General features: G+C 45.9%; 1 long non-coding RNA gene across 5 annotated transcripts; it reads left to right on the top strand.

Annotated features, from left to right (window-relative positions):
* The first annotated feature begins 3,168 nt into the window (after positions 1-3,168).
* On the top strand, positions 3,169-25,699 carry LOC115146390 (uncharacterized). 5 transcript variants are annotated; one of them, XR_010459794.1, is made up of 8 exons: positions 3,169-4,747; positions 5,094-5,176; positions 5,334-5,559; positions 5,689-5,823; positions 6,121-6,180; positions 6,430-6,500; positions 23,148-23,251; positions 25,440-25,699. It is a non-coding gene; the product is annotated as an uncharacterized LOC115146390 (long non-coding RNA). The 5 variants fall into 5 exon arrangements; XR_003866139.2 differs by lacking the exon at positions 23,148-23,251 and having other exon boundaries at positions 3,176-4,747; XR_003866137.2 differs by lacking the exons at positions 23,148-23,251; positions 25,440-25,699 and adding an exon at positions 7,692-10,372 and having other exon boundaries at positions 3,176-4,747.
* Positions 25,700-27,445: the final 1,746 nt, after the last annotated feature.

Raw genomic sequence — 27,445 nt, 5'->3', positions numbered from 1 at the left:
GTTGCTGAACGTTCATCCTTAAGTCAGAACATGGGCTTATGTCATGTTCAAAACAACTTTCAAGCATTCAATACAACTGGGAACTCGAAAAATACTAACTCTGACAGGAAAAATTGTTTTGAGCGGTCAACCAACTCGGAATTCTAGAAAAACTCTGGCATCTTTCTAGAGTTCTGACTTTCCAACCTAAAGATCACTGACGTCATTAATAGACCTAGTTTTTACCGAGGTTCCATGCCGCGTTCTAAACAACTGGGAACTCGAAAAAAGGTCAAATCATGACATTAGTGATCTTCAGGTCGGAAAGTCGGGGCTCTAGGGGAAAAAAACAGTTTATGACTTGGAATATCGAGTTGGATGAACATTCTAAAATATTTTTCCCTCTCTGAGTTAGTTTTTTCCAAAGTTCCCAGTTATCTTGAACACTCGGAAGTCAAAGATTTACAAGTTCCCAGTTGATATGAATGCGACATAAGCCCATGTTCTGAGATAAGGATCGACGTTCAGCAACCTTTTGCATGGCATGGTGCCCAGGGTGGGTGGAGATTTTACTTAAAGCTACAATATTTAACTTTTTGGGCAACCCGATCAAATTCATAAACAAATGTGTGTTATAGATCTGTCATTCTCACTGAAAGCAAGTCTAAAAAGCGGTAGATCTGTTTTCTATAAGCTATTTCTATGCTTCCCGTTATTAAGTTTTGTTTTTGCATCTTTCACTTTGATTTTGTACAAATACACTATTTTTTGCTATGGAAAATATATTTCACATTCATTTAGATGGTACAAGGATTCTACAAGGATTTCATTTATCTCTTCACAATCTGTTTTGGCTCTGGCATGCTTGTTGCGAGGTAAAGCATACATTTGTATTTCTTTGAGGTAAGGATATAATGAAACTAAATTGAACATTCACATTCATTGGCTAGGTCTCTGCCTATGTTCAGTGCAGTGTATTTGAGTGTCAGCTAGTGTGTGATTTGCATCTAGTGGCCTAAAACACAGTGAAAAGAAGGAAGCTTGTACAGAATAAAAAATATTCCAAAACATGCACCCTGTTTGCAATAAGGCACTAAAGAAAAACGGCAAAATATGTGGGAAAGGAATTAACTTTATGCCCTGAATACAAAGTGTTACGTTTGGGGCAAATCCAACACAACACATCACTGAGTACCACATATTTTCAAGCATGGTGGTGGCTGCATCATCTAATTGGTATGCTTGTCATTGGAAAGGGAGTTTTTTAGGATAAAAATAAACGGAATACAGCTAAGCACAGGCAAAGTCCTAGGGGAAAACCTGTTTCAGTCTGCTTTCCAACAGACACTGGGAGACAAATTTAACTTTCAGCAGGACTAAACCTAAAACACAAGGCCAAATATAAACTGGAGTTGCTTACCAGGAGGACATTGAATGTTCCTGAGTGGCCTAGTTCCAGTTTTGACTTAAATTGGCTTGAAAATCTATGGCAAGACTTGAACATGGCTGTTTAGCAATGATCAACAACCAAGTTGACAGAGCTTGAAGAATTAAAAAATACTAATGTGCATATATTGTACTTTCCAGGTGTGCAAAGCTCTTAGAGACATACCCCAAAATACTCACAGCTGTAATTGCTGTGAATACTTCCAGTACCAGTTAAAAGTTTGGACACACCTACTCATTCAAGGATTTGTCTTTATTTTTACTATTTTCTACATTGTAGAATGATAGTGAAGACATCAAAACTATGAAATAACATGCATGCAACCATGTAGTAACCAAAAGAGTGTTAAACAAGTCAAAATATATTTTATATTTGAGATTCTTCAAAGTAGCCACCCTTTGCCTTGATGACAGCTTTGCACACTCTTTGCATTCTCTCCAGCAGCTTCACTTGGAATTATTTTCCAATAGTCTTGAAGGAGTTCCCACATATGCTGAGCACTTGTTGGCTGCTTTTCCTTGACTCTGCAGTCTAACTCATCCCAAACCATCTCAATTGGATTGAGGTCAAGTGATTGTGGAGGCCAGGTCATCTGATGCAGCATTCCATCACTCTCCTTGGCCAAATAGCCCTGACACAGCCTGGAGGTATGTTTTGGGTCATTATCCTGTTGAAAAACAAATGATAGCCCCACTAAGCGCAAACCAGATGGGATGGCATATTGCTGCAGAATTCTGTGGTCGCCATGCTGGTTAAGTGTCCCTTGAATTCTAAATAAATCACAGACAGTGTCACCAGAAAATCACCACCACACCTCCCTCCTCCATGGTGAGAACCACACATACGGAGATCCTCAGTTTACCTACTCTGTGTCTCACAAAGACAGAGCGGTTCGAACCAAAAATCTCAAATTTGGACTCATCAGACCAAAGGACAGATTTCCACCAGTCTAATGTCCATTGCTCGTGTTTCTTGGCCAAAGCAAGTCTCTTCTTATTATTGGTGTCCTTTTGAAGTGGTTTCTTTGCAGCAATTTTACCATGAAGGCCTGATTCATGCAGTCTCCTCTGAACAGTTGATGTGGAGATGTGTCTGTTACTTGAACTCTGTGAAGCATTTATTTGGGCTGTAATCTGAGACTGCATCAGAGGTAACTCTGGGTCTTCCTTTCCTGTGGTGGTCCTCATGAGAGCCAGTTTCATCATAGCGCTTTATGGTTTTTGCGACTGCACTTGAAGAAACTTTAAAAGTTCTTGACATTTTCCGTATCGACTGAACTTCATGTCTTAAAGAACGATGGACTGTCGTTTCTCATTGTTTATTTGAGCTGTTCTTGCCATAATATGGACTTGGTCTTATACCAGATAGGGCTATCTTCTGTATACCACCCCTATCTTGTCACAACACAAATGATTGGCTCAAACACATTCAGAAGGAGAAAAAAATCCACAAATGAACTTTTAACAAGGCACACCTGTTAATTGAAATGCATTCCAGGAGACTACCTAATGAAGCTGATTGGGATATTGCCAAGAGTGTGCAAAGCTGTCATCAAGGCAAAGGGTGGCAACTTTAAAGAATCTCAAATGTTAAATATTTTTTTATTTGTTTAACACATGATTCCATATGTGTAATTTCATAGTTTTGATGTCTTCACTATTATTCTACAATGTAGAAAATAGTACAAATAAAGGTGTGCAAACTTTTGACTTGTACTGTGTATAGTTGCAGGCTGACTTTTTCCTAAATATCTTAACACATTTCAACTGAAATCTGTTTTGTTGTGAGATCGTCAGGTAGTATACAGTGATTTTCATTGAACATGCAACAGTGTAGTTCCTTAACAATTATGCATATATTACTGTAGGTGGATGGAAATTATCCAACCATTATGTAGAAGTGTAGAAATGGTTGAATATAATAATAAACTACATGTATCAATCTGACTCCAATATCTGCGTCTCTAGGATCTAGTCAAGGTAGCGAGCCTTGCGTCACCGCTTAGTAGGCTATGACTTTAATTAACATTTCACCGTTATGCAATTATTCAGACGCCAGATAATTGGGGCAGGTAGCCTAGTGGTTAGAACGTTGTGCCATATAAATCGAATCCCCGAGCTGACAAGGTAAAGATCTGTCGTTCTGTCCCTGACAAGGCAGTTATTTTAAATAAGAATGTATTCGTAACTGATTTGCCTAGTTAAATACATCTGGAAGAGCTACCATAATGCAATTTCTCAATTCAACTAATAGTATTACATTATACATTACATACTACTCAGAGTAAGACTACATTTAAATGATAGAAGCGCTCCTCCTGTGTCGCTCCTCTTTGAACAATCTTCAGTCTGACGAACAAAACAAAAGTTCCGCTGTAACTAAATCAATAGCACTTACAGTACAATTAAAACGTTTAAAATGCGTAGCTCTTTATGAACTCATGAAACAATCCAAACATAACAATTTAATTCACACAGTAACAGATTTCACGATTTCCACTGCATATTGGGAGCTAAACAAATTCACAAAAAATCTTCACATATCTCCAAAAGGGCCAGTTTGACGAGAATGTTCACTCTGACAGTGACGGGCGACTTGTGCCCTCTGCTGGCCAGAACTGGTAGCTAAATCTGAGTTCATAAACAGAATCAGGAAGCCACCGTTGACAGAACACAAGCCACTCCTACTCCTTTGAAGAAACATTTGAAGGAAAACGAAACATAAAGCTATCTGGTACTCTTGCTGTTTGTTGGTGTGTGTTTGAAAATGACAGAGGCTATGGATTCGATCAGTTGTTCTATCTGTCTGGATCTACTGAAGAATCCAGCGACTATTGCTTGTGGACACAGCTACTGTATGGGCTGCATTAACGGCTGCTTCGACCAGGATGATTCGAAGGTGGTCTACAGCTGCCCCCAGTGTAAGGAAAGCTTAATCTCCAGGCCCGTTCTGTGGAAAAAAAACACTCTTCTGGCTGAATTGGTGGAGAAACTGAAGACGACAGAATAACTCCAAACTTCTCCTCCTGCTCACTATTATGTTGGACCTGGAGATGTGGAGTGTGATTTCGGCATTGGGAGAGTGTGTCTGGCCTCTTACTGTGAGACTCACCTCCAGCGTCACTGTGAAGTAGCTCCCTTAAAGAAACACAAGCTGGTCAAAGCCTCCACACAACTACAGTAGAAGATCTGTTCTCGTCATGACAAAATACTGGAGGTTTACTGCCGTACCGTTCAGCAGTGTAGCTGTTGTTTTTGTATGATGGATGAACATAAAGGCCATGATACAGTGTCAGCTGCAGCAGAGAGGACTTAGAAACAGGTAAGAATGGAACTCTGCTGTTAGATATCACATATTTGCATTTAAACAGTCTAATAATTACTCTTGTTACCCTTGCCTCATAACTATAAGGAAATGTTTTGTCTACTACTGTGACACAACTGAAATGTCAAAGTACATACAGTAGATAAACATTCAATCACTGTTGCTAGGACTACATGTGTCTTTGAGGAATACATTGCATCTCATTAAGTCCATGCAGGGCATAACATGTTTCAAACATGACATGCTTGAATACAAATTGTTGGAAAATTGAATTTTCTAGTTTTTGTAGAAATACAGAGTAGGATGTAATAAATGGCTAAATTAATTTCATCTTTTTCTGCAGAAACAGTTCTGGGAGAACATCAAGAATCCCAGAATAAAATCCAGGATAGAGAGAAGGAGATACAGGTTGCGAACTCTCTGAAGGTGAGTGTTGGGGTCATCTATATTTACATTATATATACATACATACAGTACATGCATATATACATACATTTCCAGTCTGTCTGGGGTCCTGGTGAGAGCTAAGTGAATGGGCTGGTTGACATGGACCCTTCTACTCTCTTTGTGTGTGTCCAAACAGCAGTGGAGGACAGTGAGAGGAGAGAAGACGCTCTGAGGTAAAGGAGTTGATCAGAGCCCAGGAGAAGGCTGAAGTGAGTCGGGCTTAAGGACTCCTGGAGCAGGAGGTCGCTGAGCTGAGGAGAGATGCTGAGCTGAGGAGAGATGCTGAGCTGAGGAGAGATGCTGAGCTGAGAAGAGATGCTGAGCTGAAGTAGCTCTCACACACAGACATCCATTTCCTCCAGGTGACATCACTAATAAAGATATACCTCACAAAATAATTTCCAAATGTCTATTTAGATTATTTGACCAATTAAATGTACTTGTATTACATTAACATCTAACTTTCTCAATACTTTTACTTCTCTCTATAGAGTTTCCAGTTTCTCTGTGTCTCTCCTGGATCTCAGGCCTTATCTCCTTTAAGCATTTGAAGGCATCAGTCTCTGAACTGAAAGATCGACAACAAGACATATGCAAGGAGGAAATGGACAAGATATCTGATGACGGTTGGTAAAATGCATTTCAAGATTTTGCATAGAATAATACCTCAAACTGCATTACATACTACTAGACATAAAATAACTGCATTACATACTACTAGACATAAAATAACTGCATGACATGTATTTGTGATAGGACCAAATGAATGTATAGATATGGGTCAAGTTTATCTAATGAAATGGCTGGTCATTTCATCAACCAATCCCCATATCTCCCCTCTAGTTACCTGTATATTGTTTGATAGTGGACATGAATAACGTGGACCTGTGATACAGTATTTACTAGCCTGTCTGTCTCCACAGTGATTCAAGTTCAGATTGACCACCCTGCTGAGCCCAAGACTAGAGAGGAGTTCTTAAAATGTGAGTAAACACTGACTTTTTATTTTATCTGACCTTTATTTAACTAGTCAAGTCAGTTAAGAACAAATTCTTATTTTCAATGACGGCCTAGGAACAGTGGGTTAACTGCCTGTTCAGGGGCAGAATGACAGATTTGTACCTTGTCAGCTCGGGGGTTTGAACTTGCAACCTTCCGGTTACTGCCGCCCCACACACACACACAGACTTTTAATCAAGTGATTTTAACCACTATATTTTTCATCTTCTCAGACTCCTGCCAGCTGACGTTGGATCCCAATACAGCACAACAGTACATGTGTCTGTCTGAGGAAAATAGAAAGGTGACCATTAGTTCTAAGGTTCAGTTATATCCTGATCATTCAGACAGATTTACCTTCTTTAAGCAGGTGCTGTGTAGAGAGGCTCTGTCTGGAGCCTGATACTGGGAGGTAGAGTGGAGCGGGAATTGGGTTCGTATAGCTGTCTCATATAAAGGAATCAGCAGGAAAGGAGATGGTAATGAGTGTTTGGGGGTAGTGATCAGTCTTGGAGGTTTGACTGCTAGACCTAGACCACAATGCACTAACACTGTCCTTCTATAGCGTCTACGACAAAATGACCCTCCTCCACAGAGTCCAGGCCACATTCACTCAGCCATTCTATCTGGGGTTCATTTGCTGGATCATCTGAATATACTGACACCTATTCAGTTACAAAGCTATTCGTCTGCTGGCCTTGTTGATACATGTGCAGTAGGACAAAGATTGATTGACTGTGGCCGAAGTTTGACGTAAGATTGCAGATGTCATAGAGTACAGACGGCATAGTTGCTTAATTTCCATGTACAGAGGGGTGAACAAAACCAAGTGTATATGAACGCATAATGAGACATTCATGCACTGGAAGGAGTTCTTGACAGGTGAAACAGTCCAATCATCATTGAGTTCAGTTTATTCAGTGTCTGGTGGCACAACACTGCTGAACTATTTCAGGGGAAGAGACATTTGTACTTGATTGGGATGAGGTCGTTTGTCTTGGTTGGGATGAGGTCGTTTGTCTTGGTTGCTACGCAATAAATTAGGAGTTATTTGGCTCATTTCATGAAGTGGAGCTTTGGTTCATGTTCACTGTACATTTGGTAGTTATTATTATTTGCCTAAATGTGTAGCTACACTGTACTTGCCTATGTAACTACTGTACCATGTTAATACACTGGTTATAGGGACACGTTGTAAAGTGAGACTGTTGTTTTTGTTCTAGTCCAATAACTGAGCCGATGATTTGTTGTGTTTTCTGTGTTACTATTCTCAGTGCAGCCTCTTGTTTGGAGTGGTTCAAGACCACGCAGATAACAAACAACAGAGGAGAGAAACATAACAAAAAAATGTCAAAGATAAAGGCAAATGTATGCAAAAAGTAAAGAATTGAATAAAGTAGCCAATTAGTGAAGTTGTCAAGAGTTGAGTTCTAGTACAATGCTTGAAGTACAGCACTTAAAGCTGCTTCTTGTTCACTCCTCTCCATCCGTGCAGACACAGCAGCACGCTGGCTTGAGAATCCTTTGGAGAACCCAACGGACTGATCCTTTCTTGGGTCGGATGGCAACAACCTCTGTAAATACCAAGAAGGTGAAAACCTTTGGTTACAAACACTGAGCAGTTAATGGGCTCTACTACACCAAGCTGTTAAGACCTGACCAGTTAATGGGCTCTACTACACCAAGCTGTTAAGACCTGACCAGTTAATGGGCTCTACTACACCAAGCTGTTAAGACCTGACCAGTTAATGGGCTCTACTACACCAAGCTGTTAAGACCACATACTGACCAGTTAATGGGCTCTACTACACCAAGCTGTTAAGACCTGACCAGTTAATGGGCTCTACTACACCAAGCTGTTAAGACCAAATACTGACCAGTTAATGGGCTCTACTACACCAAGCGTTTAAGACCTGACCAGTTAATGGGCTCTACTACACCAAGCTTTTAAGACCTGACCAGTTAATGGGCTCTACTACACCAAGCTTTTAAGACCTGACCAGTTAATGGGCTCTACTACACCAAGCTGTTAAGACCAAACACTGAGCAGTTAATGGGCTCTACTACACCAAGCTTTTAAGACCACATACTGAGCAGTTAATGGGCTCTACTACACCAAGCTTTTAAGACTACATACTGAGCAGTTAATGGGCTCTACTACACCAAGCTTTTAAGACCAAACACTGAGCAGTTAATGGGCTCTACTACACCAAGCTGTTAAGACCAAACACTGAGCAGTTAATGGGCTCTACTACACCAAGCTGTTAAGACCAAATACTGACCAGTTAATGGGCTCTACTACACCAAGCTGTTAAGACCTGACCAGTTAATGGGCTCTACTACACCAAGCTGTTAAGACCTGACCAGTTAATGGGCTCTACTACACCAAGCTGTTAAGACCTGACCAGTTAATGGGCTCTACTACACCAAGCTGTTAAGACCTGACCAGTTAATGGGCTCTACTACACCAAGCTGTTAAGACCTGACCAGTTAATGGGCTCTACTACACCAAGCTGTTAAGACCTGACCAGTTAATGGGCTCTACTACACCAAGCTTTTAAGACCTGACCAGTTAATGGGCTCTACTACACCAAGCTGTTAAGACCAAACACTGAGCAGTTAATGGGCTCTACTACACCAAGCTTTTAAGACTACATACTGAGCAGTTAATGGGCTCTACTACACCAAGCTTTTAAGACCAAACACTGAGCAGTTAATGGGCTCTACTACACCAAGCTTTTAAGACCAAACACTGAGCAGTTAATGGGCTCTACTACACCAAGCTTTTAAGACTAAATACTGAGCAGTTAATGGGCTCTACTACACCAAGCTTTTAAGACCAAACACTGAGCAGTTAATGGGCTCTACTACACCAAGCTGTTAAGACCTGACCAGTTAATGGGCTCTACTACACCAAGCTTTTAAGACCTGACCAGTTAATGGGCTCTACTACACCAAGCTGTTAAGACCAAATACTGACCAGTTAATGGGCTCTACTACACCAAGCTGTTAAGACCAAATACTGACCAGTTAATGGGCTCTACTACACCAAGCTTTTAAGACCTGACCAGTTAATGGGCTCTACTACACCAAGCTGTTAAGACCTGACCAGTTAATGGGCTCTACTACACCAAGCTGTTAAGACCTGACCAGTTAATGGGCTCTACTACACCAAGCTGTTAAGACCAAACACTGAGCAGTTAATGGGCTCTACTACACCAAGCTTTTAAGACCAAATACTGACCAGTTAATGGGCTCTACTACACCAAGCTTTTAAGACCAAACACTGAGTGTCACGCCTTGGTCATTGTATTTTGTTAATAGTTTGGGTAGGCCAGGGTGTGACATGGGTATATATGTTGTGTTTCGTATTGGGGTTTGTATTATTTGGGACTGTCCCGAGCTGCCCCTCTGTCCCGAGCTGTCCCTCAGTTATGTGGGGATCAGGGTGAGGAATATTAGGCCATGGTCGGCGGAGAAAGTGGATTATCCCAGGACGCGAAGGAGAGGAACAAGGACATTAATGGAGTGGGGTCCACGTCCCGAGCCGGAACCGCCACCATGGACAGACGCCCACCCGGACCCTCCCTATGCTTTTGAGGTGCGTCCGGGAGTCCGCACCTTAGGGGGGGGGGTTCTGTCACGCCTTGGTCATTGTATTTTGTGTTTTGTTAATAGTTTGGGTAGGCCAGGGTGTGACATGGGTATATATGTTGTGTTTCGTATTGGGGTTTGTATTATTTGGGATTGCGGCTGATTAGGGGTGTGGTATAGGTTTGGCTGCCTGAGGCGGTTCTCAATGAGAGTCAGGTGCTTCTCTTTGTCTCTGATTGGGAACCGTATTTAGGTAGCTTGAGTTCGCGTTGTATTTCGTGGGTGATTGTCCTGTCTCTGTGTTGTAGTCACCAGATAGGCTCAGTCACTTGGTTTTTTCTTTTCAATTGTTTTGGAAGAGAAGAGAACGAGCGCCATTCTCCTTGCGGAGATGGTGCTAAATACATCAACACGGTCGGTCCCTGGGATTGGGCTGGCCAACACGATTCGGTTTGCTTGGAAGGAAAAGGAGTTTGAGCCTTTAGGACGGGAATCCTTTGGAAGGATAATATTGATGGGGATTCTAAAGCTGACGGTGAAGGACGTGTTTTGTTTCCAAGGCAACTCGTTGGAGGGAGCATACGACGTTGCACTATATACAGAGGAAAAACACGATGATATCCTGAGAAGGGCAAGAGCAGTGGGAGGTGAGAGGCCGATGTGCCACTACGAAATAACAAGCCTGGCGAAGAATAACTTTAGGGTTGTAACTGTAAACATTTACAACCCTTACGTTAGGACGAAGAGGTGAGGGCTTTTCTGGGGAGATACATGGATAACGTCTCCTCAGCAAGGCACCTCAAAGACTCCCTTGGGTTTTGGAATGGGAGGAGAGGCTTCCAGGCCCTCCTCAGAGAGGACCCAAGGGGACATGGTGGCTACCTCCATCCTCCTGCTATGTTCTCCCTAGGGGCTGACAGGGGACGTTGTATTATGCACGTCAGCCCCCATTTTGCAGACGCTGTATGGCCTATGGTCACATTTTCGCCTCGTGCAGTGCAAGAAAATGCAGATTTTGTGCATCTGAGGATCACGAGGCGAGGGATTGTGACAAGCCTAAGACGTGCCATGGGTGTGGCTCGTCAGCACACCTGTGGAGGGGGTGCCCGGCCCGTCAGAGGTCATATGCGTCTGCTGCTGGGGGGAGCAGGAGCGGGGGATGGGGGAAGAAGAGGAGGGGAAGGAAGCACGCCTCATGACCAGAGATCAGGTCCAGAGGGGAAGGCCACAAGGAAGGAGGAGGAGCCAGAAGCGGCGGATGGAAGAGAGAAGGAAACGGAAGGCACGGGAGTAGGAGAACCAGAAAAAGCGGCGGAAGAAGGCAACCGAGTGGAGGAGCATGAGAGAGAAGAAAGCGAGGGAGGAGTGGTGGAGAAGGAGACGGTGGAAGAGAAAGTGGACTGGGGGGAAAGTGCCATGGTGGAAGAGATGAGGGGTATGGTGGAGGAGCTGGCAGGGGGGAGGGTGGTATCTCTTCACTGCCGCCATCACCAAAGAAGAGTATGAAGAGGAGGGGGCGATTGGCCGACAGTGAGGGGGAAGGGATGGCCAAGAGAGTGATGGGGGCGGGAGAAACCTCTGGGTTGCTGCTGGTTTCCCCAGGCCCTCAACTTCTGTTGGGTGGGGACACACATAACAAGACTCAGGACTGGGTACAAGAGGAGGTGGGGAGTTTTTTGTTTGGGGACTCAGCCTCCCCAATTTTTTTCCAAACCAGCTGCAACACTGGGGAGGGGAGGATTGTGGGGTAGACCCAGGGTGCAGGGCACTCCGGAGCCAAACACTATTCCTGCATCCTGGGAGGGTGTGATGGAGGAAGAGGGGGATGTCGGGATTACGGATGGTGTTCTCACCGGTAGATATGGAGCAGGGAGCATCGGGTGAGTCTCCTGTTTTATGTTTTTTTCTGTCTGGGTTTAGAATTTGAGTGTATTACATGTATTTATTTTTCATGGAGTCTAATTTTACTTTTGTTAGTTTAAATGTAAGGGGTTTAAGGGATTTTGTTAAGAGGAGGGCGGTTTTTAGTTATTTGGAGGGTGTGGGGTTTGATTTTTGTTTTTACAGGAGGTTCACCTGAGGGATGGAGGGGATGTTATTAGGTTTAAGAGGGAGTGGGACAAGGGGGAGTCGGTTTGGGGTGTTGGGGGGGTGCACTCATCGGGGGTAGGGATTTTGTGTGGGCACAGGGAGGTAAAAGTGGAGGATTCTTTCGTGGTAATGCAGGGGAGGGTTATAGGGGTGGATGTCACGATAAGGGATTGTAAATTTAGATTAGTGGTGGTGTATGGGCCACAGGTGGTGGCAGACAGAAGGGAGATGGTGGACTGTCTGACGCCCCTGTGTGTCACAAATAGGAAATTAGTGATAGGGGGGATTTTAATACAGATTTAGGAAGAGGGGGATAGCAGTGCGGGCGCCATTGCCAGGCTAATGGCTTGCCATGGTCTGGTAGATGGTGGTCTGCACACTACTCCGAAAATGGACGGTCCTACATGGCGTAACTCCAGGGGGTTGAGCGGAGGCTCGACTATATTTTTGTACCCAGGTCTTTGGGTAAGTTGTCTGGGCGGCTGTTGCCTGTTTTCTTTTCGGATCACGACGGGGTGCTCCTGCAGGTGGGGTCGCCAGTCTGCCTCTTTGGTAGAGGGTACTGGAAGCTAGATCGGGATGTGCTGGAGGAGCAGGCTTTTGTTGACAGGTTTTATGGTTTCTTTTGGAGGCTTGAGGGCCTCCGGTCCATGTGCGAGGGGTGTTAGAGTGGTGGGAATTAGTTAAGGTGAGGATTAGGGCTTTTATAATAGGGTATTGCAAGAGGAAAAAAAGGGAGGAGAGGAGGGAGGTGGATCGTATCCAGAGGTTAATTGAACTCGAATACGAGGCAGGCAACCTCGGTGGGTCGCTTGACTGGGAGAGATCCGCAACCCTAAAGGCGCAGCTCAGGGAGTTGCAGGAGCGGAAGGCTCGAGCTTTCCTTGAGCGAGCGCATAGTGGCTTTCTAGAACATAATGAGACTTGTTCTGCTATGTTCTTTAAGTTGGTTAGGGCAAGACAGAGTAGGAAGGTAATGCATGGTGTTAGGGAAGAAAATGGTAGTATAGTTAGAGAACCAGAGGATATGGTCAGGGTGACAACTGATCATTTCCAAGGTTTATTTAAGGAAAGGGAAATAGATGTAGAGCAGGGAAATGTGTTTTAGAACACTTGTCCAGGCGGTTGCCGGAGGACATTAGAGAAGTGATGGAGGCCCAGATCTCACTAGAAGAGGTTGAGAGCGCTCTTAGGAGGATGGGAAAAGGGAAGGTGCCTGGGATAGATGGGCTGCCGGCTGAGTTTTATCTCAAGTTTTGGGGTATACTTGGACCAGTGGTCCTCGAAGTCTTGAAGGCCATCCTTGAGACGGGGGGCCCGGGGGGATCAATGGCTGTTGGTGTGCTGTCACTTTTATATAAGAAGGGGGAAGTAACAGACCTTGGCAACTGGCGGCAGTTGACCATGCTGTGTGTAGATTACAAGCTACTTGCAAAGGTTTTAGCAGACCGGTTGCGCACAGCCCTTCCCTACGTCGTTCATGAGGATCAGACGTGCGGGGTAGAGGGCCGCTCTATTCGATGGAACCTACAGTTAATCAGGGACTCCATCGCTTGGGTTGAAGATAGAGGTCTGCCTTTAATGGTAGCAGCGCTAGATCAGGCGAAAGCCTTCGATCGCGTGAATAGATCCTTTTTATTCAGAGTGTTAGGTCGATTAGGATTTGGGGAGAAGTTTATAGGATGGATTCGTACATTATATGTCGGAGCGGGGTGCCGAGTTAGTGTAAATAGTCACTTGGGTGATGTTTTTGACCTCTCGTCTGGGGTCAGGCAGGGGTGCCCACTCTCGGCTCTCCTCTTTCGTTCTGTACATGGAGCCTCTGGGGGCTGCCATTAGGGCAGACACAGGGGTGGAAGGTTTGCTGATCCCTGGAAGTGGTGGGCTGCGTGTTAAGATGACGCAGTACGCCGACGACACTTCCTTGCTGTTGTGCAAGGACTCGTGCCTGACAAGGTCCCTTGCCATCTTTGGGGATTTCACCCGAGCGTCGGGAGCAGTTCTGAACCATGCAAAGTCTTCAGTCAAGTTTTTCGGAAGATGTCGCGGTAGAACGGATGTGCCTGGGGGTTATCTCTCTGTGAGGGGGCCCTGAGGATTCTCGGGTCCATTTTGAGACCTCCGGCTCAGCGACGCTAAACTGGAACATGCGTATCGCAGTGGTACAGAGGAAGCTAGCAATGTGGAAAGCTAGGTATTTGTCTTTTATGGGCAAAGTCCTGGTCCTAAAGGTGGATGTGTTGCCGTCTCTTTTGTATTTGGCATACATCTACCCATTGCCGGCTTGTCTGAGGAGGCCTCTAGTGAGGCTTGTGTTTCAGTTTATGTGGAGTGGCAGGTGCGAGTGGGTCGCCAGGGCACGCATGATCTGTCCCATCGGGAGGGAGGTAGGGGGTACCACATTTCCTCCTCAAGCTGGACTCAATTTTTGTTTCCTTCTTGTTAACGGAGCTTGCTCAGCCAGTGATACACCCGTCCGGTTACCTCCTGCGGGTGTTTTTCTCGTATCAGGCGAGAAGCATAATGGTGTGGTCTAACACGGGTCCTCGGGCGGAACAGCTGCCGTGGCACTTTGGTCATGCGGCCAAGTGGCTGCGTGCGCACCCTGAGGTTGAAGTTGCCCGAGTAGGTTTAGATCACAGGCACCTGTACGAGGAGGTCAGAAAGGCAGGGAGTCCGGCGCCTGTAGTGGGCATCTCGGAAGTGGTCTGGGAGGGAGTGCAGGCGCGGGGTCTGGATAACAGGCTCAAGGACCTGAATTGGTTGAGCCTTCATAAGTGTTTGCCGGTACGTTCCATCTTGTACCGGTATAATTTGGTGCAATCCCCCACCTGTCTAAGATCCTCTTGTGGCAGGGAGGAGACTGTGCGCCATGTCTTTTGGGACTGTGCCTTTGCCGGAGTAGTATGGGCTAGGGCACGGGTGTTGTTAGGTTTGGTAAAGGGGGATTTTGTATTGACGTGGGCCAGGTTAGAGAGGGGTGTAGGGAGAGCGAGAGGGACGGATAGGGACAGGTTTCTGCTCTGGCTTCTCATGAGTCTCTTTAAACGGGGGCTGTGGGAAGCAAGGCAGAACATGGTGAAGACAGGGAAAGATTGGGGGGTGGAAGGGATAGTGAGGAGGGTGGAAGGAGATTTGAGGGGGAGGATGAAGAGGGAGGAGAGGAAGTGGGGGCAGCATGCTGCTCGGGAGAGGTGGAAGGGGGGTTTAGGGCTGGGTGTCATTTAGATTTGTAAGAGGATAGATTAGGGACGGGGAGATGTATTTTGTAGGGTAACGGGGAGGGAAGATGCTCCCCTGAGGTTTTGTTTGTGGTTTATGTTTTAGTTTAATTAGTTTATTTAAAATACCATTATTTGTGTATGTATGTAAATTATGAGTTGTAAAGAATGAATGGTATTGAAGATAATAAATTATTTTTATAAAAAAAAAAAAAAAAAAAAATAGGCTGTAATTAGTTTCACGTTCCGTTTGTTGTTTTGTACTCTCAGTATTTTCATGTATCGTTACGTATTCTTTCATTAAAGTCATGAGTAACCTACACGCTGCATTTCGGACCGACTCTCTTTCTTCCACAAACGAAGAACGCCGATACAGAATCACCCACCGTAAACGGACCGAGCAGCGTGTAAACTGGCAGGAGCTAAAGGACAACGTTATGGACAGCCGAAGCATGGAGTATACTACGTGGGAAGAAATCGACAGGTGGGCGGCCGATCCAGAGCGAGTGCAGGAGCCCGCCTGGGATTCCCTACAGCAATGCGAAGAGGGCTATAGACGAATGGAGTCGAAAAGGAAAGCACGGCGGCGCAGAGCGAAAACGGAAAGTAACGGGGGAAAGCGCAGAGAGAGTGGCTGAGTCAGGAGTCAGACCTGAGCCTACTCTCCCTGTTAATCGTGAAGAACAGTTGCAGTGGGAAAGACTGCACCATTTGGAGATTTGGACATGGGAGGAGGAATTAGACGGTAAAGGACCCTGGGCGCAGCCGGGAGAATATCGCCGTCCCAAGGAGGAAATAGAAGCAGCTAAAGCGGAGAGGCGCAGGTATGAGGAAGCAGCACTGCGACTCGGTTGGAAACCGGAAGGTCACCCCAAAAAATGTATTGGGGGGGGCTAGAAGGGAGAATAGTTATGCCAGGTAGGAAACCTGCGCATACTCCCTGTGCTCACCGTTGGGCTAGAGAGACCAGGCAGGCACCGTGTTATGCTATGGAGCGCACGGTGTTTCCAGTGCGGGTGCAGAGCCAGCTGCGACACATACCAGCTCTTCCTATTGGCCGGGCTAGAGTGGGCATCGAGCCAGGTAAGCTTGGGCAGGCTCGGTGCTCAAGAGCGCCAGTGCGCCTGCACGGTCCGGTCTATCCAGAGCCACCTCTACACAACAGTCCTCCGTAGCAGCTCCCCGCACCAGGCTTCCTGTGCGTGTCCTCGATCAAATACCACCAGTTCCAGCACCACGCACCAGGCCTTCAGTGCGCCTCGCCTGTTCAGCGCAGCCAGAGCCTGTCTCCTCTCCTGCGCTGCCGGAGCCTCCCGCCTGTTCAGCGCAGCCAGAGCCTGTATCCTCTCCTGCGCTGCCGGAGCCTCCTGCCTGTTCGGAGCAGCCTGAGCTGCCAGTCTGCAGAGATCTGTCAGTCTGCCAAGTGCTGTCAGTCTGCATGAAGCAGCCAGTGCTCCCAGTCTGCCCAGCGCCGCCAGTGCTCCCAGTCTGCCCAGCGCCGCCAGTGCTCCCAGTCTGCCCAGCGTCGCCAGTGCTCCCAGTCTGCCCAGCGTCGCCAGTCTGCCCAGCGCCGCCAGTGCTCCCAGTCTGCCCAGCGCCGCCAGTGCTCCCAGTCTGCCCAGCGCCGCCAGTGCTCCCAGTCTGCCCAGCGCCGCCAGTGCTCCCAGTCTGCCCAGCGCCGCCAGTCTGCCCAGCGCCGCCAGTCTGCCCAGCGCCGCCAGTCTGCCCAGCGCCGCCAGTCTGCCAGGATCCGCCAGAAGTGCCAGTCTGCCAGGATCCGCCAGAAGTGCCAATCTGCCAGGATCCGCCAGAAGTGCCAGTCTGCCAGGATCCGCCAGAAGTGCCAGTCTGCCAGGATCCGCCAGAAGTGCCAGTCTGCCAGGATCCGCCAGAAGTGCCAGTCTGCCAGGATCCGCCAGAAGTGCCAGTCTGCCAGGATCCGCCAGAAGTGCCAGTCTGCCAGGATCCGCCAGAAGTGCCAGTCTGCCAGGATCCGCCAGAAGTGCCAGTCAGCCATGATCTTCTAGATCGGCCAGACAACCAGTCTCTTCCAGTTCCGCCAGCCAGCCAGGAGTTACCGGAGCCTACTACCTGTCTGAGCTTCATCTCAGTACTGAGCTTCCTCTCAGTCCCGGGCTTCCCCTCGGTCCCGGGCTTCCCCTCGGTCCCGGGCATCCCCTCGGTCCCGGGCTTCCCCTCGGTCCCGGGCTTCCCCTCGGTCCCGGGCTTCCCCTCTGTCCCGAGCTGCCCCTCTGTCCCGAGCTGCCCCTCTGTCCCGAGCTGTCCCTCAGTTATGTGGGGATCAGGGTGAGGAATATTAGGCCATGGTCGGCGGAGAAAGTGGATTATCCCAGGACGCGAAGGAGAGGAACAAGGACATTAATGGAGTGGGGTCCACGTCCCGAGCCGGAACCGCCACCATGGACAGACGCCCACCCGGACCCTCCCTATGCTTTTGAGGTGCGTCCGGGAGTCCGCACCTTAGGGGGGGAGGTTCTGTCACGCCTTGGTCATTGTATTTTGTGTTTTGTTAATAGTTTGGGTAGGCCAGGGTGTGACATGGGTATATATGTTGTGTTTTCGTATTGGGGTTTGTATTATTTGGGATTGCGGCTGATTAGGGGTGTGGTATAGGTTTGGCTGCCTGAGGCGGTTCTCAATGAGAGTCAGGTGCTTCTCTTTGTCTCTGATTGGGAACCGTATTTAGGTAGCTTGAGTTCGCGTTGTATTTCGTGGGTGATTGTCCTGTCTCTGTGTTGTAGTCACCAGATAGGCTGTAATTAGTTTCACGTTCCGTTTGTTGTTTTGTACTCTCAGTATTTTCATGTATCGTTACGTATTCTTTCATTAAAGTCATGAGTAACCTACACGCTGCATTTCGGTCCGACTCTCTTCATTCAACAGACGAACACCGTTACACTGAGCAGTTAATGGGCTCTACTACACCAAGCTTTTAAGACCAAACGGTTCGTTCTCTGTCAGTGTAACTCACCTGCTTTCACGTCCTCTCTGTCCTTCTCTTCCCCCCGAGGTTGTCATTGGTTACCTCTACTGCTAAAAGTAGAACCCAATGCACTTTGGCTTCAGTTTGCTCCTCAATTCATGCACCTTGGTAGGAAAGAGAGGTAGCAGCAGTGATCCCTTCCCTTTGCGTTGGTTACCTCTACAACAGTCTGCAGACAGAGAACACACGTGACCCGCTCTACGAGCGGAGGGGGCAATGTGGGTCAGGTGGAGCCGATGGGCTCAGATGATTTTCCACAGGGAGGGGCTTGGCGGCGTGGGCTTCGAAATCTGCACCTCGTCCACCACTGTAGAGCAGATGAATTCTGCACTTTGCATCTCCAGCAGTTCCTTCTCCCCAGAAGTGACTGGATGGCAGTGATGGCCGCAGCCCGGGAGAAGGGAGCCAAAAGGGGAGGGGCCTTGAGGCCGGCGCCAGAGAGCTTCTGTCCTAGGGCCACCACCATGCCCAAGGCTAGGTCTCTCAGCATGATGGAATGTGCCTCTGAGCGACCTTCCTCCGGCTGGGGCCACAGGGCCAGGAACAGTCTGGGCTCCATGCCACCTGGGATTGACTAATCCAACTGGGGGACTATAGTGATGTGCAGTTAGCAAACAATTCGTTATATTTTAACAACTCTTTTTACTGACTCGAGAGTCTGTTTAAAAAATAAATAACAATCTGAGTGACTCGTTCATTTTAGTAATTCGTTTGACCTGCTAGTGCTGGCCGCAATGAGTCCAACAGCAGGATTATAGACTCTCCTCCGGCTCAGATGTGCCCCGACCACCAACTGTCTATCATATGCACTCAGGGAAATAGATCATGAGCATAGAGAAGAACTGATAATTGATCGCATGGTGCAAGAATGACTGCAATTCATTGATTGTTGAATGTTATGATGAACCAAAACTCTGTTCAACAAACTCAAACTCAAGAACGAATCGTTTGGGGGGGCTGCAGTTTGCGAACAACTTTGTGCTTATGTATTTTATAAGAGGCTATGACCAAAACCTGAATACTAGTAGTTGTACTAGCTGTCAACCTCACACATCTCCACACATGTCTTTTGTCAGCAACAAAGATAGATTACACATCATGTTATTTTGTCCACACCACAGTGCTACAGAACACCTGTTGTAGCCTCAGGCTAACAAGCCAGACATATTCACGCACACAGTCATCCTCACTGTCTGTGATTCTAACCTGTAGACCAATGAGCTGAGAAACACGGGGGGTCAGTGATGTGTGGTTTTGTCATGGTCATGGAGGGAACTGTGAGTAGCCTACAAACACTTTGGATACAAACCACAACAGCTGTCTTCAAGATGACCAAGAATACGTCAAAGATGACTTCAAGAGGCAAGAAGTCAAGAGGCATACTTCTTCCTTTAAGCAGATTGAGTAATTCTGTAATCAAATGCAGCATATGTATTGTGATGCTATAATGGTCTGGAGCCCCCAATACAAACCCCATTTGGACAAACACTTTTTCACCCATTGAAAGCTACTAAACTAGTGTATGTCTTCCTCAGTGGAAGCAGAATACGGAATACTAAACACCCTGTAATCCACAGTATCATCTCCGAAAGCTCAGGTCAAACAGCTTTGAACATCATTCCATACTGTATATTCTCATTGTTATACAGGTGAGCCAGACTGGCACAGCAGGATTGGAATCCCTATGGCCACATTACTGTAATCACACCACATCTGAATGTGTTCCTCATGTATTCCACCCAGGACGGTACAAACTCATTTTTCAGTCATACTTGACATCGAGGAAGTTGTTATTCTAAGTAAATATAAGGCTTGGTTGCTAGGGGCTACCACTGAATGAGCACCTGCTTTGCACATGTACAGCCTCACATAGGCAAACGCCTCTATAGCGCCTTGCGGTCAGATGCCGAGCAGTTACCATACCAAGCGCTGATGCAGCCAGTCAAGACACTCTCAATGGGGCAGCTGTAGATCTTTTTGAGGATAGTAGTCCACGATAAACTCCGTTGTCTTGCCCACGTTGAGGGAGAGGTTGTTGATCAGGGTCTATCTAGGAGTTTCACTGTAGGTCTGAGAGAAGTATATACAGTATGCAGTCAGAATGCAGTCAGGTCTATTATTCCTAATCCTAGCCTATATCTAACCTCATGTCTGAACCAAGTAGGACCCGTGTGGGCATATGAATGTTGTATTTTGACTTATGAAACATGCTGTATTGTAATAGTTTTGAGGTGTCAACAGGAAGAGATAAGACTACTGTCTAGCAAACAGAGATATGGCTGAATATCTACTCCTTTTTACCACAGCCCTGTCAACAATATTCCTGATTCAAGTCAGAGTCCTTGTGTTCTGAATATAAATTGTTCCTTTGTACACAGAGATCATTTTTCAACACTCAATCTTCACATTCTCATTTGAATCCTCTGGGCAGATCTGGGTGTAAATGATTTCCTACTCATTTTAGTGTAATTTTAGTGTCTTGATTATTTATTGATACAGAGAGTCCTGCTGGACTCCATCTTGTTTCTTCTCCCAGATGCCCACATCCCCTTCTGAATACTGTTTATGTACTACAGGCCTTACATAATCACTATTAAACATTTACTAAGAGATGTTTTCAATGAGAGAGATAGAGAGAGAACACATTTTATTGCGTTCATTATTATTGCCCATTTTTTATATAATTTTGTCTGGTTCTATCTTGAGACCACTGGCTCCCAGTTATATCCTCCAACACAAAGAGACACACAGAGTTGGCATCACCATGGCAACTTCCCCCAAGCTCCAGAACATAAACTTCCATCAATGCAGCAAAGTGTTACAGACTCCACGAGGGGTCTATAGTTTGAGTGTGTGGTGAGAGAGAAGAGTCCAATGAGAGCTTTAAAGGCCAGAGAAGTACATGTCAGAGTGATGAATGGCATTTAGGAGGGCCCCACTCAGAACCCCATCCATACAATAGAGAGAGACACTGATGCACTACCTGGGATCAACAGCCCTGACAATGACTGTGTGTGTTTGTGTGTGTATGTGTGGGAGGGGCGGTGCTGTGTGTTTGTTTCTGTCTGTCTGTCTGTCTCTCTGTGTGTGTGTGCGCGTGTGTATGTTTCCGAACTTGCCAAACAATCCAACAATAGACCTTATCCTAATTCTACTATTACTATAGTGCACTAATGCCCCCAACACATTCCTTCATTCACTGTGAATTACATCTGTCAGGCAGCTAAAACTGCAGTGACCCTGAAATGAAGGACAGGGTCATTCGGCTGACATCCTTATATTGTAAATACAGAGTGAATAAGAGGCAAGAGATGAGGATGAGACAGGAAGTGTCTTTTTGTTGGACACAAATGTCGGCCAGAGGTCACTCAATGTATCGGGTCTCAGAATAGAACAGCACCCCGCCACAGAGATGTGTTTATTTTGCATCTGTCTGCAACTCCTCGTGTCTGAAAATCATGTTATGACTCTTTGGCCAATTTGCTCTTTCTACATCCCTCATCCCCCATCCCTCATCCTCCATCCCTCATCCCCATCCTCCATACCTCATCCCCCATCCCCATCCCTCATCCTCCATCCTCCCATTTCCCACTAACGATGTCTATGTACAGTGCATTCTGAAAGTATTCAGACCTGACACGCCCTGACCTTAGAGAGCCTTTTTATGTCTCTATTTTGGTTTGGTCAGGGTGTGATTTGGGTGGGCATTCTATGTTCTGATTTCTATGTTTGTGTTTCTATGTTTTGGCCAGGTATGGTTCTCAATCAGGGACAGCTGTCTATCGTTGTCTCTGATTGGGAATCATACTTAGGCAGCCTTTTCCCCTTTTGTTATTGTGGGAAGTTATCTTTGTTAGTGGCACTATAGCCCTTGTAAGCTTCACGGTCGTTTCTTTGTTTCTTGTTTTGTTTTTGTTTTGTTTCATTCAAATAAAGAGAAATGTACGCTCACTACGCTGCGCTTTGGTCCAGTCATTTCCAGGAGGACGCCCGTGACAAGACCACTTGACTTTTTCCACATTTTGTTACGTTACAGCCTAACATGGATTAAATCATTTTTCACCTCATCAATCTACACACAATACCCCATAATGATAAAGCAAAAACAAGTTTTTTGAAATTTTAGCAACTGTATAAAAAATAAAAACGGAACTATATTTACATAAGTATTCAGACCCTTTACTCAGTATTTTGTTGAAGCACCCTTGGCGGCAATGACAGACTTGAGTCTTCTTCGATATGACTCTACAAGCTTGGGGAGTTTCCTATGCTTCTCTGCATATTCTCTCAAGCTCTGTCAGTTTGGATGGTGAGCATCAGCTATTTTCAGGTCTCTCCAGAGATGTTCGATCGGGTTCAAGTCCGGGCTCTGGCTGGGTCACTCAACGACATTCAGAGACTTGTCCCAAAGCCACTCCTGCGTTGTCTTGGCTGTGTGCTTAGGGTCATTGTCCTGTTGGAAGGTGAATATTCACCACGGTCTGAGGTCATGAGTGCTCTGGAGCAGGTTTTCATTGGTCCTGACTAGTCTCTGTTTTTGGCAAACTCCAAGCTGGTTGTCATGTGCCTTTTACTGAGGTGTGGCTTCTGTCTGGACACTCTACCATAAAGGCCTGATTTGTGGAGTGCTGCGGAGATGGTTGTCCTTCTGGAAGGTTCTCCCATCTCCACAGAGGAACTCTGAAGCTCTGTCAGAGTGACCATCGGGTTCTTGTTCACCTCCCTGAACAAGGCCCTTCTCCCCCGATTGCTCCGTTTTGCCAGGCGGCCAGCTATAGGAAGAGTCTTGGTGGTCCAAACGTCTTATATTTAAGAATGATGTAGGCCACTGTGTTTTTGGATACCTTCAATTCTGCAGAAATGTGTTGGTACCCTTCTCCATATCTGTGCCTAGACACAATCCTGTCTCAGAGCTCTATAGACAATTCCTTCGACCTCGTGGCTTGGTTTTTGCTCTGACATGCACTGTCAACTGTGGGCCCTTAAATAGACAGGTGTGTGTCTTTCTAAATCATGTCCAATCAATTGAATTATACCACAGGTGGACTCCAATCAAGTTGTAGAAACATCTCAAGGATAATCAATGGAAACAGGATGCACCTGAGGTCAATTTGGAGTCTCATAGCAAAGAGTGTGAATACTTAGGTAAATATGGTATTTAATTTTTTTAAATATTTAATACATTTGCAAAAATGTCTATAAAACCTGTTTTCGCATTGTCATTATTGGGTATTGTGTGTAGATTGATGAGTCAATTATTTTAAATAATCCATTTTAGAATAAGGTTGTAATGTAACAAAATGTGAAAAAAGTGAAGGGAATACTTTCCGAATGCACTGTATATCTACCAAGTGAACACTGTCTGATTCTTCTAATCGTCCTTACATCTCCGGGGGATGTCTTCTTCAGGAGGAGCACTTCAATACAATCATTGGTTAGGCTATTTTGTGCGACCTGCTGGAGCCAATTAAGTGTCACAATAACACTGTTTATTACAGCAACAGAGGCCAGGTACAGGACGGCAGGCAAGCTCAGGGTCAGGGGCAGGCAGAGGGGTCAGGCAGGCGGATTCAGGATCAGGCTCAGGCAACAGTCAAAAGCCAGGAGGGCGAGAAAAAGAGGCTGGGAAAAAACAGGAGCTGACATGACAAACAAGACGAACTGGCAACAGACAAACAGAGAACACAGGTATAAGTACACAGGGGATAATGGGGAAGATGGGCGACACCTGGAGGGGGGTGGAGACAAGCAAAGACAGGTGAAACAGATCAGGGCATGACAGGACCCCCCCCCCCCCTCTAGCCTCTAGGGGCGCCACCTGGCATCAAATCAAATGTATTTATATAGCCCTTCGTACATCAGCTGATATCTCAAAGTGCTGTACAGAAACCCAGCCTACCTGGAAGCATACCTGGTTGACTGTGGTGCCGGCAGTGGAAGTCGGCGATGAGGACTGGGTCCTGGATGTCTCTAGTGGGGACCCAGCACCTCTCCTCCGGGCCATAACCCTCCCAGTCAACCAGGTAATGGAAACCCCTTCCCCGTGGTCGAACCCTCAGGAGACGTCTCACCGTGTACGACAGATGGCCATCGACGACAGGGGGAGGAGGAAATGGAAATGGAAGACAAAGGACTGTGCGATCAATTCATATATGGTGTCCAGGGCACAGCTGGGGACTGAAGGGGGTCTATAACAAGTGGCAAAGGTGAGAGACTTGTTTCTGGAAAGATGATATCAGCCTCACACTGGCCCAGGCTACAGACAGACCTGAAATACACCCCCATCGATTTCCCACACGGACACCACATTTGAAGAAAATGGTTAAGTGCATGCATACACCTCCTATTTTTGTGAAGGAAAACAAAACCCTTTTTGCTTCTTAGGCAGAAGGAAGGGACCGTCAGTATTCACTTTCCTTGTGCCTGACCTCATGTCCCCTCTCTCTTTCTATTTCTCTATCTCTCTGTCTTTCCCTCTCTCACCCCTTTATCTCTCCCTTCCCCTTCTCCCTCCTTCTCTTCATCTCCCTCTCCCTCTCTCTCTCTCTCTCTCTCCCTCCTTCCCTCTTGCACCTTAAAAATAGCCTTGTTAATTCAATAACAAAACAAATGCCTGTACTCTAGCTCTTCCTGGAAGCCCATTTCTCTCCCTGCCACAGCAGAGAAGCAGCATAATTTCAGATTCATTGCATTGCGGGTGCTGTTGCTGCCATGTGGGAATGTGAATTCATGCCCTGGAGGAATGGGAAGAAGATAATGTGACCCTCTGCTGAGGGGAAAACAGCTCATAATAATGTCTGGAACGGAGCAAATGGAATGGCATCAAACACCTGGAAACCATGGAAACCATGTGTTTGATTTATTTAATAGCATTCTACTGATTCCTCTCCAGTCATTACCACAAGCCCGTTCTACCCAATTAAGGTACCGCCAAACTCCTGTGATGCCAACCACCCCAGAAAACACATTCCCTTGTTATCCTGATTCCCCGGAGTGGAGATAATGACCACCCCAGCAACTACTTAACCACTAGCAAGCACTGCAGTGGCCACACTATAGATGCAGGCTGGGTGGGAGGGGAGTGAATGTGAGTGAGCAGACCCAAATTTAAGGAGGCACCTTTACCTTCCCTAAAATCACCAGTGATTGTCCTTAATTACTCAAAGTAGCATCTCCTGCTGACTTTTATGGACTGTTTTTCTGAGTTTTCTGACTATTTACTACAACATCACAAATTATGTGTATAGTTGGGTGGCCTGGGACTGTAAATACCGGTCTGCAGTTACGTGAACTGATTCAGATAAAACAACAGACTAATACTTTTTTATTCAAGGTGACTTACAGAGCTTGGCTGGTGGCGAAGAGGTCGCTGGTTTGACTTGGTGGGAGACCTGTGGATGTGCCCTTGGGCGGGGAGCTTGACCCCTGGTTCCTCCTGTGGTTCTCTTTGGATGGGAGTGTCTGCTAGATGACTGAATGTAATGTCCCAGACTTTTGGATAGTTTAAAGGTAATGTAAATGTTGAGCAGCTTCGATGCAGGTAGACTGTTTGATTTCAAATTCAATAAAAAGTGACTTACAATAGGGTCAATATTACAATACTCCTGTGGCTTATTATACTGGATCTTTATCTTATCATCCTGAATATTGATCTTGCCTCTTGTGTGTTAATCCTTTCATTATAGCTTTAGCCTGATAAAGAATAGGTCTGGTAATGCAGGCTGTTGTGTTTTGTTGCTATAATAGATTCTAGTGGACGCTACAATACTACTCTTTTTACCTTTTTTCTTTAATACATTGGCCTAATATTTCAGCTAATACAGTATCTATGGTATTCTGCAAAACACTGACATTTTGTCCAATGTTAAAAAACTTACTATATCTAATCTTCTCCCTCTCCAAGAGGGATTGAGGTTTCAGCCCTGTCACACAATATCAATCACTGAAGACTTGCTTTTATGTGATTGACACAGCCATAAAGGCAATCATATTTTTTCATCAACATTACTGAGCATGAGGGCTTGCTTTTATGTGATTGACACAGCCATAAAGGCAATCATATTTTTTCATCAACATTACTGAGCATGAGGGCTTGCTTTTATGTGATTGACACAGCCATAAAGGCAATCATATTTTTTCATCAACATTACTGAGCATGAGGGCTTGCTTTTATGTGATTGACACAGCCATAAAGGCAATCATATTTTTTCATCAACATTACTGAGCATGAGGGCTTGCTTTTACCAACACTCCAACCCCTCAGCCTGATTGAACTCACCCGGCTACATCTATGAAATCTCCACTGAGGATAGACTTCATATGCTGGGTTAGCATCCTCAGGCAATGCTAGTGATGGGAGGATTGTGGCTAACGGTTAATTTAAGCAATACCCAGCAGCAGGACCACCACTGTCCTCCCGATTCAAATGAACGAACAACATGCCCCAGAGATACACTTTTATCTTCCACATCCGTCCATCTCAGCAGATCTCTCTCTTTTATACACCAGTTCAAATCTTCTACTTTTGTAGTGCCAGTAGTGAGGCTTTCTGGGAAGTTCACCACTTAGGGGGGGTTTACAGAACTGTCAGTGTTCTGACATGGGTTTATAGTTCTTGAGAGACACTGATTCAGTCCAGGCATAAAAAGCAATTCGCTCACAAACGGTTACCCAGGGTTATACTCAATTAAGGTGATAGGAGTCGGCAGCCATGCTTGTAGCCGGCTAGCCCTCTCCAAAGTCTTATCCATTTCAGCCAGCTAAGAGAATATGAAAAGGTCTGCCCTCTAGGACCCATGTACTTCTACTGAAATACAGCATATGCTGGAAATGGGTTTGATATTGAAAGTGGGACAGAGGAATGTGCTATATTGCATCCTCTGCTACATGAGCAGACTAGAGTGCTCTGGCACAACGTGCCTGTCACCACTGCCTGTCATCGCTGATCTATTACTCAGTGAGTAAAAGTGCCCCCATCCAAATGACAACAACGGGACTAATACGGAGAGAGAACGGAGGTACCTTCCACCTCCCTCTGCCTCCATTTATTAATCTCATAAACGATGGGTCTCGTCTGTCAAGAATGTTGAGTTGCAGCTTATAAAATGCAACCTCAGAATGAAAAATGTGTTCCCAAGCTGTTCCCATGCAAGACAAGAAGGTGTCAATCATCAAATAACTCTATATGAGATTTCCATAAATGACAAATAAAATTACTCTTTGTTTGTGTTTTACAACCATAAAGCAACAGCAAATAATGATTCAGAGACATACGCAAGGTTATATGAATCCTTTTCAGCTTCATAACTCTATGTGTATTATTGATCATACTGTCAGCAT

The sequence above is a fragment of the Oncorhynchus nerka genome, linkage group LG18, assembly GCF_034236695.1.
Source record: "Oncorhynchus nerka isolate Pitt River linkage group LG18, Oner_Uvic_2.0, whole genome shotgun sequence".
Lineage (NCBI taxonomy): Eukaryota > Metazoa > Chordata > Actinopteri > Salmoniformes > Salmonidae > Oncorhynchus > Oncorhynchus nerka.
The sequence above is the reverse complement of the archived record's forward strand: the minus strand, read 5'-3'. Positions and strand labels throughout refer to the sequence as shown.